This window comes from Heterodontus francisci, unplaced genomic scaffold (genome assembly GCF_036365525.1).
Source record: "Heterodontus francisci isolate sHetFra1 unplaced genomic scaffold, sHetFra1.hap1 HAP1_SCAFFOLD_1058, whole genome shotgun sequence".
NCBI lineage: Eukaryota > Metazoa > Chordata > Chondrichthyes > Heterodontiformes > Heterodontidae > Heterodontus > Heterodontus francisci.
In genome coordinates, this window is record NW_027140163.1 from 136209 (window position 1) to 149504 (window position 13296).

General features: G+C 42.1%; 1 non-coding gene across 1 annotated transcript; it reads right to left on the reverse strand.

Moving 5' to 3' along the window:
- Window positions 1-363: 363 nt before the first annotated feature.
- Window positions 364-435, reverse strand: trnag-ucc (transfer RNA glycine (anticodon UCC)). The gene has a single exon. It is a non-coding gene; the product is annotated as a tRNA-Gly (tRNA).
- Window positions 436-13296: the final 12861 nt, after the last annotated feature.

The following is a 13296-nucleotide window of genomic DNA, read 5'->3' on the forward strand; positions in this document are numbered from 1 at the left end:
GTAAGTTAGACAAGGATAACCCGTTCCCATTAGTTGATGGTACAAGGACTAGGAGACACAGATTGATGGTTTTGGGAAAGAGATGCCGGGAAATGTGAGGAAGCACTTTTTGCTTTACCTGCTACATTGCAACTGCAATGTCTGTCCACAAGTGTGGTGGAAGCAGAGACAATCAATGATTTCAATAGGAAATTGGAGAAACACTTGAAGGAAACAAACTTGCTCCAGGGTGACGCCAATCAAGCGGGAGAATGAATCTGATTGGATGAGAAGAATATTTTATCAATTTCAATTCTGTCAAAGCTTTGACGTTTTTTTCGTTTGTAAAATACTGCAACATAAAGTAAACCTGCATTTTAAGGTTGCTATGGCCGGGAATCAAACCCAGGTCAACTGCTTGGAAGGCAGCTATGCTCACCACTACACCACCATCGCTTACTGTACTGTGCTGCTCCAGCGTTTTGATTAATAGAATGCTGTACAATGGTTTCAACTTGTACCTGAGCAATACGATTGTGTTAACAGAAACACAAAACTGTGAATGCTGGAAATCTGAAATAAAATCAGAAAGTGCTGCAAATATTCTGATCAATGGTCACTCACCTGAAACGTTAACTCTGCTTCTCTCTCCACAGATGCTGCCAGACCTGCTGAGTATTTCCAGCATTTCTTGTTTTTATTTCAGATTTCCAGCATCTGCAGTATTTTGCTTTTATTTTAGAGTTTAGTAGCGAACTGATCCTTTTTCTTACTGGGCAGAACTATGCAGTGGAGTGACACAGAAAACTGTACGAAGAACAATGTATTTAACGGGCCCACAATTTCGAAGTTTAAGGAGGACAAAATACACAGCAATGTATGCATATAGTAAAGAGCTGTAAGTTTCAGGTAGATGTTACCTGAACAGAGGTGAGACAGAGAATACCCAACCCGTCTCACCTTTAGATTCCTGACCAAGATAGACCGACAAGGTACAAACTCAAGTTATGTGACCAAGTCAGAGAGTTTATTAGGCTTAACCAAGATGTACAAAGTTAATACTTAACAATGGTAATAGATATTCAGTAACACACAACACCCGTTCTTGTTTCTGTGCTTGCTGCCGCATGGACTTCTCTCCTTCTTCATCCCTTGCTGTGTTTTTTGGACTATATTCTATCTTCTCCTTTTAAGTACCAACGATCTTCTGTTGACCCCTCTCTAAGTGTGCTGACGATGTCCTGTAACACCCTTTCTTTTATCCTTCTTGTGGTGCAAGGATGTTACCATATTAGTTTTGAATTGTTCCAAGTGTCCTAATTGGTCCAGGTTGACATCACTGTTTGACACTGGTTAGTTAATGGTTGAATCTACACACAGTACAGATGTTTCCCGACCCTTTCTATTTTAGAAAGGATCCTAAAGGTTACATTCTTGCTGATCCCAGACATTTTTTTCTTTAATTCTGCCTTTATATCATCTCTCTCCATGCAAGGAGTGCTGGTGACTCTCCCATTGTTCTCACAAAAAGGTTTAAACAAAGTATAGCCTTGAAAACACATTTCATAATAAAGCAAGCAACAGATCAAACAGACTTCAATATATTGATGTACAAAGCATATCATTAATCCTATTATTTTAGCTGTCCTTATTTGTCACAAAAGTAAAATATGTCACGGTCCATCGCGCCCACATTGTGGATTCTCCTCCAGCTACATGACTTGCCTTTTTTTTTCCTATGGCTACGTGCATCTTCCACACTGACACATCTCTCAACATGACATTTTAACATAGTTCAGTGAAGATGACCGTCATGCTTCACAATCCAACCTTAACATTGCAGTTCTTGCATAAATGTAAGCCATGAAAATACTCTAAACTTTACACAGCTGTGAGCAGTGTTCAGGTGATACAGAAAATCTGGTGCGTTGGGCAGAGACAATCAGTTAATCTATCAAAGTCTCTTGAAGTTATGCTCCTATCGAGACTACTTACAACACAACTATTCTTTTGTTATTGAAAAGCTTGGATAGATGGCTCTGGATTGTGTTATCTAAGGAAGTGGTTGTTCTCCTTGCAGCAATGTGGATTGAGGGGAGATCTGATGCAGGTGTAGGTAAGTTAGACAAGGATAACCCGTTCCCATTAGTTGATGGTACAAGGACTAGGAGACACAGATTGATGGTTTTGGGAAAGAGATGCCGGGAAATTTGAGGAAGCAATTTTTGCTTTACCTGCTACATTGCAACTGCAATGTCTGTCCACAAGTGTGGTGGAAGCAGAGTCAATCAATGATTTCAATAGGAAATTGGAGAAACACTTGAAGGAAACAAACTTGCTCCAGGGTGACGCCAATCAAGCGGGAGAATGAATCTGATTGGATGATAAGAATATTTTATCAATTTCAATTCTGTCAAAGCTTTGACATTTTTTTCGTTTGTAAAATACTGCAACATAAATTAAACCTGCAATTTAAGGTTGTGATGTTCAGGAATCAAACCCAGGTCAACTGCTTGGAAAGCAGCTATGCTCACCACTATACCACCATCGCTTACTATAAAATATTCATTCAAATATTTGACCTACGATTGGACATTGCAGTGACCAAGCACAACAGCTCCTTGCAGATCTCCACAATGTACAAAAATAAAGCACCAAGCAGATCGGCTCTTTTAAGATCCACTGACAGACTCTGTGAAAGAGTCGATTTACTGCAGTTATTTGAATACCAACTGCTCACATTTCAGCTGGAGGTAATTTCGAGATCTCCTACAAGAACGTTCATGGATCGGATCGATCATTGCGTCACTTTTTAATTCCCTGCCTTCAAATAAATACCGGCCAACGATCTGTATTGTACCTGTCAGTTCCTGGTATGTGAATGTTGATTTTACTCTGCACCTGTCAGTTCCTGGTATGTGAATTTTGATTTTACTCTGTATCTGTCTGTTCCTGGTATGTGAATGTTGATTTTTCTCTGTACCTGTCAGTTCCTGGTATGTGAATGTTGATTTTACTCTGTACCTGTCAGTTCCTGGTATGTGAATGTTGATTTTTCTCTGTACCTTTCAGTTCCTGGTATGTGAATTTTGATTTTTCTCTGTACCTTTCAGTTCCTGGTATGTGAATGTTGATTTTACTCTGTACCTGTCAGTTCCTGGTATGTGAATGTTGATTTTACTCTGTACCTGTCAGTTCCTGGTATGTGAATGTAGATTTTACTCTGTACCTGTCAGTTCCTGGTATGTGAATGTTGATTTTACTCTGTACCTGTCAGTTCCTGGCATGTGAATGTTGATTTTACTCTGTACCTGTCAGTTCCTGGTATGTGAATGTTGATTTTACTCTGTACCTGTCAGTTCCTGGTATGTGAATGTTGATTTTACTCTGTACCTGTCAGTTCCTGGTCTGTGAATGTTGATTTTACTCTGTACCTGTCAGTTCCTGGTATGTGAATGTTGATTTTACTCTGTACCTGTCAGTTCCTGGTCTGTGAATGTTGATTTTACTCTGTACCTGTCAGTTCCTGGCATGTGAATGTTGATTTTACTCTGTCCCTGTCAGTTCCTGGTATGTGAATGTTAATTTTACTCTGTACCTGTCAGTTCCTGGTATGTGAATGTTGATTTTACTCTGTACCTGTCAGTTCCTGGTATGTGAATGTTGATTTTACTCTGTCCCTGTCAGTTCCTGTTATGTGAATGTTAATTTTACTCTGTACCTGTCAGTTCCTGGTATGTGAATGTTGATTTTACTCTGTATCTGTCAGTTCCTGGGATGTGAATGTTGATTTTACTCTGTACCTGTCAGTTCCTGGTATGTGAATGTTGATTTTACTCTGTACCTGTCAGTTCCTGGTATGTGAATGTTGCTTTTACTCTGTACCTGTCAGTTCCTGGTATGTGAATGTTGATTTTACTCTATACCTTTCAGTTCCTGGTATGTGAATGTTGATTTTACTCTGTCCCTGTCAGTTCCTGGTATGTGAATGTTGATTTTACTCTGTCCCTGTCAGTTCCTGGTATGTGAATGTTGATTTTACTCTGTCCCTGTCAGTTCCTGGTATGTGAATGTTGATTTTACTCTGTACCTGTCAGTTCCTGGTATGTGAATGTTGATTTTATTCTGCACCTGTCAGTTCCTGGTATGTGAATGTTGATTTTACTCTGTACCTGTCAGTTCCTGGTATGTGAATGTTGATTTTACTCTGTACCTGTCAGTTCCTGGTATGTGAATGTTGATTTTACCCTGTATCTGTCAGTTCCTGGTATGTTAATGTTGATTTTACTCTGTACCTGTCAGTTCCTGGTATGTGAATGTTGATTTTACTCTGTACCTGTCAGTTTCTGGTATGTGAATGTTGATTTTACTCTGTACCTGTCAGTTTCTGGTTTGTGAATGTTGATTTTAATCTGTACCTGTCAGTTCCTGGTATGTGAATGTTGATTTTACTCTGTACCTGTCAGTTTCTGGTATGTGAATGTTGATTTTACTCTGTCCCTGTCAGTTCCTGGTACGTGAAGGTTGATGTTACTCTGTATCTGTCAGTTTCTGCAATGAGAGGGGTCAACAGAAGATCGTTACCTCTTGGAAGGAGAAGGTAGAACACAGTCAAGAAAACACAGCAAAGGAAGAAGAAGGAGAGAAGTCCGTGCCGCAGCAAGCACAGAAACAAGAACGGGTGTTGGGTGTTACTGAATATCTATTACCATTGTTAAGTATTAACTTTGTGCATCTTAGGTAAGCCTAATAAACTCTCTGACTTGGTCACATAACTTGAGTTTGTACCTTGTTGGTCTATCTTGGTCAGGAATCTAAAGGTGAGACGGGTTGGGTATTCTTTGTCTCACCTCTGTTCAGGTAACATCTACGTGAAACTTACAGCTCTTTACTATTTGCATACATTGCTATTTATTTTGTCCTCCTCAAACTTCGAAATTGTGGGACCGTTAAAAACATTGTTCTTCGTACAGTTTTCTGCGTCACTCCACTGCATAGTTCTGCCCAGTAAGCAAAAAGGATCAGTTCACTACTAAACTCTAAAATAAAAGCAAAATACTGCAGATGCTGGAAATCTGAAATAAAAACAAGAAATGCTGGAAATACTCAGCAGGTCTGGCAGCATCTGTGGAGAGAGAAGCAGAGTTAACGTTTCAGGTGAGTGTTCTTTGATCAGAATATGAGCAGCACTTTCTGTTTTTATTTCAGATTTCCAGCATTCACAGTATTGTGTTTTTATTAACATAAACGTGTTGCTCAGGTGCAAGTTAAAATGATTGTAAAGTGTTCTGTGAATTAAACCAAAGCACACAGTGCAGTAAGCGATGGTGGTATAGTGGTGAGCATCGCTGTTTTCCAAGTTGTTGACCCAGATTTGATTCCCAGCCTTCGCAATCTTAAATTGCTGTTTATTTTTATGTTGCAGTATTTTGCAAAGGAAAAAAACTGTCAAACCCTTGACAGAATTGAAGTTGATAAAATATTCTCATCATCCAATCAGATTCATTCTCCTGCTTGATGGACGTCGCCCTGCAGCAAGTTTGTTTCCTTCAAGTGTTTCTCCAATTTCCTTTTGAAATCATTGATTTTCTCTGCTTCCACCACACTTGTGGGCAGGGAGTTGTCGCAGGTAAAACAAAAAGTGCTTCCTCACATTTCCCTGCATCTCTTTCCCAAAACCATCTATCTGTGTCTCCTTGTCCTTGCACCATCAACTAATGGGAACTGGTTCTCCTTGTCTAACTTACCTACACCTGCATCAAATTTCCCCTCAATCCACATTACTGGAAGGAGAACAACCACTTACTTACCATCCATCAATATTGGCGACCACGCTCTGGAAGTGGTTCAAGAGTTCACCAGCCTAGGCTCAACTATCACCAGTAACCTGTCTCTAGATGCTGAAATCAACAAGCGCATGGGTAAGGCTTCCACAGCTATGTCCAGACTGGCCAAGAGAGTGTGGGAAAATGGCGCACTGACACGGAACACAAAAGTCCGAGTGTATCAGGCCTGTGTCCTCATTACCTTGCTCTACAGCAGCGAGGCCTGGACAACGTATGCCAGCCAAGAGCGACGTCTCAATTCATTCCATCTTCGCTGCCTTTGGAGAATAATTGGCATCAGGTGGCAGGACTATATCTCCAACACAGAAGTCCTTGAAGCGGCCAACACCCCCAGCTTGTACACACTACTGAGTCAGCGGCGCTTGAGATGGCTTGGCCATGTGAGCCGCATGGAAGATGGCAGGAACCCCAAAGACACATTGTACAGCGAGCTCGCCACTGGTATCAGACCCACCGGCCGTCCATGTCTCTGCTATAAAGACGTCTGCAAACGCGACATGAAATCGTTTGACATTGATCACAAGTCATGGGAGTCAGTTGCAAGCATTCGCCAGAGCTGGCGGGCAGCCAGAAAGACAGGGCTAAATTGTGGCGAGTCGAAGAGACTGAGTAGTTGGCAGGAAAAAAGACAGAGGCGCAAGGGGAGAGCCAACTGTGCAACAGCCCCGACAAACAAATTTCTCTGCAGCACCTGTGGAAGAGCCTGTCACTCCAGAATTGGCCTTTATAGCCACTCCAGGCGCTGCTTCACAAACCACTGACCACCTCCAGGCGCGTATAAATTGTCTCTCGAGATAAGGAGGCCCAAAAGAAGAAAAAAAGAAAAAGAAGGAGAACAACCACTTACTTAGATAACATAGTCCAGAGCCATCTATCCAAGCTTTTAGATAACAAAAGAATAGTTGTGTTGTAAGTAGTATAGATAGGAGCATTACATCAAGAGACTTTGATAGATCAACTGATTGTCTCTGCCCAATGCACCAGATTTTCTGTATCACCTGAACACTGCTCACCGCTGTGTAAAGTTTAGAGCATTTTCATAGCTTACATTTATGCAAGAACTGCAATGTTAAGGTTGGATTGTGAAGCATGACGGTCATCTTCACTGAACTATGTTAAAATGTCATGTTGAGAGATGTGTCAGTGTGGAAGATGCACATAGCCATAGGGGAAAAAGAGGCAAGTCATGTAGCTGGAGGAGAATCCACAATGTGGGTGCGATGGACTGTGACATATTTTACGTTTGTGACAAATAAGGACAGCTAAAATAATAGGATTAATTTGTACATCAATATATTGAAGTCTGTTTGATCTGTTGCTTGCTTTATTATGAAATGTGTTTTCAAGGCTATACTTTGTTTAAACCTTTTTGTGAGAACAATGGGAGAGTCACCAGCACTCCTTGCATGGAGAGAGATGAGATAAAGGCAGAATTAAAGAAAAAAATGTCTGGGATCAGCAAGAATGTAACCTTTAGGATCCTTGCTAAAATAGAAAGAGTCGGGAAACATCTGTACTGTGTGTAGATTCAACCATTAACTAACAAGTGTCAAACAATGATGTCACCCTGGACCAATTAGGACACTTGGAACATTTCAAAACTAATATGGTAACATCCTTGCACCACAAGAAGGATAAAAGAAAGGGTGTTACAGGACATCGTCAGCACACTTAGAGAGGGGTCAACAGAAGATCGTTGGTACTTAAAAGGAGAAGATAGAATACAGTCAAGAAAACACAGCAAGGGAAGAAGAAGGAGAGAAGTCCGTGCGGCAGCAAGCAGAGAAACAAGAACGGGTGTTGTGTGTTACTGAATATCTATTACCATTGTTAAGTATTAACTTTGTACATCTTAGTTAAGCCTAATAAACTCTCTGACTTGGTCACATAACTTGAGTTTGTACCTTGTAGGTCTATCTTGGTCAGGAATCTAAAGGTGAGACAGGTTGGGTATTCTCTGTCTCACCTCTGTTCAGGTAACATCTACCTGAAACTTACAGCTCTTTAATATTTGCATACATTACTGTGTATTTTGTCCTCCTCAAACTGCAACATTGTGGGCCCTATTGAAGTAATGTTCTTCGTACAGTTTTCTGCGTCACACCACTGCATAGTTCTGCCCAGTCAGCAGAAAGGATCAGTTCACTACTAAACTCTAAAATAAAAGCAAAATACTGCGGATGCTGGAAATCTGAAATAAAAACAAGAAATGCTGGAAATACTCAGCAGATCTGGCAGCATCTGTGGAGAGAGAAGCAGAATTAACGTTTCAGGTCTGTGACCCTACTTCAGAACAAGCAAATATTAGAATAGTCAGAGGTGAAAAGCAAGTAAAGCGGGGGTGGGGCAAGAGATAACAAAGGAGAAGGTGTAAGTAATACAAGGTCACAGAATAGGCTCCTATCCTTGAACCAACTACCATCTCAGGATACCAGTGTCAATTTTAACATGCATTCTATTCTCCATGTAAGTCTGTTATTCACTACTTGATCGAATGCCTTTGGAAGAGCATGTATCCAATAATTACTGTACTACCTTCAGTAACTTCAACCACAAGAATTCAATCATGTTAGTAGCACATGATTTGCCCTCAGCAAATCCGTACTGGTTGTCCTTTATTAATTCACCACTGATGTCAAAAATAATGGTCTTTGTTACCAGATTTTTCCTTCCCCTGGTTCTGCCTGCTTGTAATCATGGTGATAGGATGGATATGGGATGTTTTGTACAAATCACTGTCATCATTATTTCTATGATTGTCGCTGCAAACAACCTTTGAATTATATTGATCAAAAGCAAATTAATGGTAACGTGTGTGACACTGAGACTGGAAGATGGTCGGAATAAAGCGGAGGAAGGGGTGAGGGGGCGGCTCCTAAACTGTCCAAACGGATGTCGTCGAAGTGTAAAAGTGAATCCGAGTGTTTGAGGGATGAAAGTTAAACATCTGATAGTCTCTGCTTAATGTCATCAGAATGAATCTCTTAGACTGAAAATATATCTGAATGGCCTTGTCCTGCGAATCTGCAGAGAGTCCAACAGGTAAAAGTGGTTCAGTGAGAAATACAGTATTTGTTTATAATCTGGCCCTGTTTTGAGTTTGGAAATAATAGAGAGCTTGTCTCTGGTACAATATGTCATCGAGAGAATAGTTTACATTTTTCTATCTTGAATAAGTCTTTACCCAAATAGAACAGGATCTCTGTCAATGTGTTACATTATATAAACGTCCCAGGCAACTTCCCCTCCCTATTCTGTCTCCCTGCTCTCGATCTCCTCCCTATCCAGTTCATTATTATTGCTGATCATTATATTGGCCTATTTATTCTCTTCCATCTCAGACAGTCTCTCGTGATCAAGGATGACTTTTTTCCACTCCAGTTTGTTGAGTTATGAAATGGCTGATAAGTCCAATGCATGATCTGCAGATTCTGTCATATCAGGGACAGGTGGTGCTGGAAGGGTCAGGTAAATGACTGCATCGGACGTGTGGGTGCTGTCTTCGCTGCGTCGAGTTCGCCTTTGCATGTTCCTGACAAATATCCCTGAAGAGTACAATGTCTTCCCAAATGAGGGATGATTTGAGGACATCTCTGAAGTGTTTCCACTGTCCTCCTGGGGTTCTCCTACCATGACCAAGTTCTGAGTAGAACAACTGCTTCGGGATATTGGATTTACAGGTTCTTGGAGAGGCGCCTATTCATGGTAAGTGAAAGACTAACACTGACTGTCTGAACACATGTCAGTTGCTCTCTGAGAGTGAGAGGTACTGGAACACTTTCCCTTACATAATGTCCCAGATACAGTAAGGAAAGATGGAGTGGACAAGCCTCTGTCTTTCTCCAGTACTGAATTATAGTGAGTTGGATGTTTAGTCAGTCCCGAACTGTCCTTGTTGGGTGAGTAGGCAACGGAATCGAGATCAGTTCCCGTCCCTGTGTGACTGTCACTCAAACTGCCCTGTGTGTGCAGGATTAACCCTGAGTCCCTCTATCCAGCTCTGTCTGCTGTATCTGGAAAAATGCTGAACCTTTCACTTATTGATCTGCTCAAACCGAGTTCAAGACCCAAGTAGTGAACAGAATGTCTCATTAATTCCTTGAATAATACTATGCTTGATCAGCAGGTTATGATCGACTCAGCCAAAGTTTAGAAAAATTCCTGTCAATAAACCTTTCAAAATGGAGTGTGAGGATCTCCTGGCTCCGAGTGTTTAAGTGATACAGGAGTAGAAATCGGCAACTGAGCCCTGAAAACTCACAGCAAAGACTGTGTACATGAGGACATTTAACAACCGGGAGCTGAAACTCTGGGACGGGCTCTATCGTCACTGTGTTTGTGTGTCTGGTATAATCGCGGCAGCTCCGTGTCTCTCTTGTTCAGAATGAAACGATGAAGATCACCATTGTGTATTACTCACATTGACCGCGGGTTTCACTCCGGTTAGACAAACCTTTGCTGACTGAAATGAATTCTACAAGGTCCCAGCAAACACACCGACTCCCTCCTTCCTCCCATGTTTCTGTCTGATTGTTTTGAGAGGAGGGTCTCAATAATAACAAAGACCCTGCAGGGAGAGACGGCAATTTGAACATCTAAATGGGATCAGCTCCCGGCTTTCTAGGTTATAGATTCCCTCCACCCCTCCCCACCCTCCCTCCACCCTAATCCCATGTTCAGTTTCATTGTTCACACATTGATGAGGGTGAAATGGGAAAGTTCCCATTGAGTTTTGTTGCAGAGATCTGCGCACGCGCGATATAGCCCCGCCCACTGGGACGTCATAATGAAGCGAAGAGCGCATGCGCTCCCCTTCCCCCAACACTGTCTCTGACCGTCATTCAGTGAGTGAGCGGAAGATTGTTTAAATCAGCTGCGAATGGAGACATCCGGGTCCCGGGGTAAGTGAACAAACAACATCTGCTTCCAGCAGCAACACCAGGTTTGGGAGCGAGTCTGCAGATGTGTTCAGAGATTAACATTGAATAGCGGGGAAGTTCAGCGGGAGTCGGGGACTGTGTGGAATGTACACTAGAGGCCTGGATACCCGAGTCCAACCCGAGCGGGACCCGAGCACATGTGTCCGCCTCGGCTCGGGCCCAGCTTGCGGCTCCGGCTTTCGGGCTCGGGTCCAGTTCGGGTTCGGGTCGGACACACTCGGTCAGTCTCTGCTGGTCAGTATTGAAATTTAAAAAAACTGACCGGAGCTGGGAATCCGGGTCGGAATTGAGTCTGCGCAGTGAGCCGGTGCCGTCAATTTGCCGTCATCACGCATGCGGTGTAGCATCTTGCAGGTTGGGTGTCAGGAAGGGAAGTGAAGGGATGGTCGGGTCGGGGTCGGGTCCGCTGTGGTTCGGTCAGGTGCTGTGTGTGTGGACTAGAGTCCTGACAGTGAGCAGGTTATATTTTTAATACAAATACTGTATATTTTATAATCATTTTGTAATAATTAATCACTCAGAACATTCCTGCTCTTTGCATTTCAGCTGCTCACTGGATAAACTTGCAGCATGTATTTCAACCTGGAAAGCAGGAGTCTAGGTAATGTGTAATGATATTTACTGAGCCTTCTGGCAATTGCTGTGTTTAGTTTAAGCAATACAGATACTGGTACAGTGTGGCACAACCTGTCTGGACACAACTCCATGGGTTTCTGTTTAACTCATGACCAAACAATCACTGACTTCGTGGCTCCAATCTTCATCTTTTTAAACAACCTTTCATGTCCGATTAATACTGTGTTTGTCCGACCCGAGCCCAAGAGCTCGACCCGGAAGAGTGACCGACCCAAACCCGACACATGTCGTCAGGGCCTGTCGCGTTCGGGTCTGGTAGCAGGCCTTTAGCAGGTACTGGTCCTGGGACATGGAGTCGGAGTGGAGAGAGAGGTATTTCTCAGGCAGTGTCTGGACAGGGTGAGTGAGACAGAATGAGAAGAACTCACTATTGAAAATCATTGCTGCTTTCTGTCTCCAAACTGCAATGAATGTTCCTGGTTCAGATCCAGAGTCTCACTGTTCATTGTTATTGGACAGTGAACAGCAGAAAAAAATGGCCGCACTAACGATGCGGCGATTGTTTAAAGACTCGGTGAGAAGTTTAAGGACACATTTTAAACAGTGTCTGCTTGTTTTCCCTTCAACAATAGGACTTGGAAGTAGAAATCTGACTTAAAGCCTGGCTGCCTGACCCAAACACGACTAGACCCGACTACATGTGTCCAAAGGTGATTTTACATTACTGTACACTATGGATGTAAAACAAATGCTGTCGACTGGAGAATGTTTAGCAGTGGAAAGTCCTGTAGCTGGAAAACGTAAATCTTCCGTGTGGGAACATTTCAATGTTGTTGTTTTCCGAAATAGTAAAAGTTCAAGTGGATTTGTACAATGTAAATCTTGCAAACTTCTACTAAAATATCACAGCAAAAAGACAGGAAATTCATCTTTGCAGCGACACACTGTAAAAGGATGTACTCGACCCACAGCAGGGCCAAGTCGGTCAGACTTAACTTCCTTTGTACGGACAAGAAAAAAAAACAGACCCACTCACAAGAAATCAGAAATTATAGACAAATGCGTGAGTTTCTGTTGCAAAGATATTCGATCTTTCCAAACTGTCTCTGGTGAAGGGTTTGTTGAGCTAGCACAAGAGCTTATCAATGTGGGTGCGACATACGGTCAAGTATCAGCATCAAGTGTGTTACCAAATCCAAGTACAGTTTCAAGAAGGTGTCGTGATGTGGCCAAAGAAAAGAGAAAAGAACTAATTTCTCAGATTACTGACATACTGAAGGATGTGAATGTGGGAATGACAACTGACATGTGGACGGACGACTACAATAAAATCCATTATATGTCGATAACTTGTCATTACATCACAGTAGATTTTAAACTTCATGCCAAAGTTTTAACAACAGCAATGTTTCCACTGGAGGACGTCAAAACTGGTAAAAACATCAGGCAGGAGATTTTAATTCTGCTCGTGAATACATTTGGATTCGACCCAGCAAATTTATATAAACTGGTCTGGGTGACAGATCAAGGCACTAACATAGTGTTTGATCTTAGACCATATCGACGTCTGGATTGTCAGGGCCATGTATATAACACAGTCCTTCAACATTCACTTGATCCAAAGGAATTATCTTCTGAAGCTCCGGATGTTGTAGAAACTATACATCATGCCAAAGACTTGGTGACATATATTAAACAGTCTGGTCTTGCTGCACAGTTGTCTAAAACTTTAAATCCAATGGGAGAAACGAGGTACAGTACTGTGTATCTGACACTGAATTCAATTCAGGATATTTATCATGAGCTGCACGAGAAACTGGAACAGCGTGGGGAAAGCTACAGGCTGGAAAATATCACCCCTGATGTCTTGCAGTTTTTGGTGGATTTCCTCCGACCATTTTATGAAGCTCAGAGGGAACTCGAGGGAGACCAATATCCTACATTGAACCTGGTAA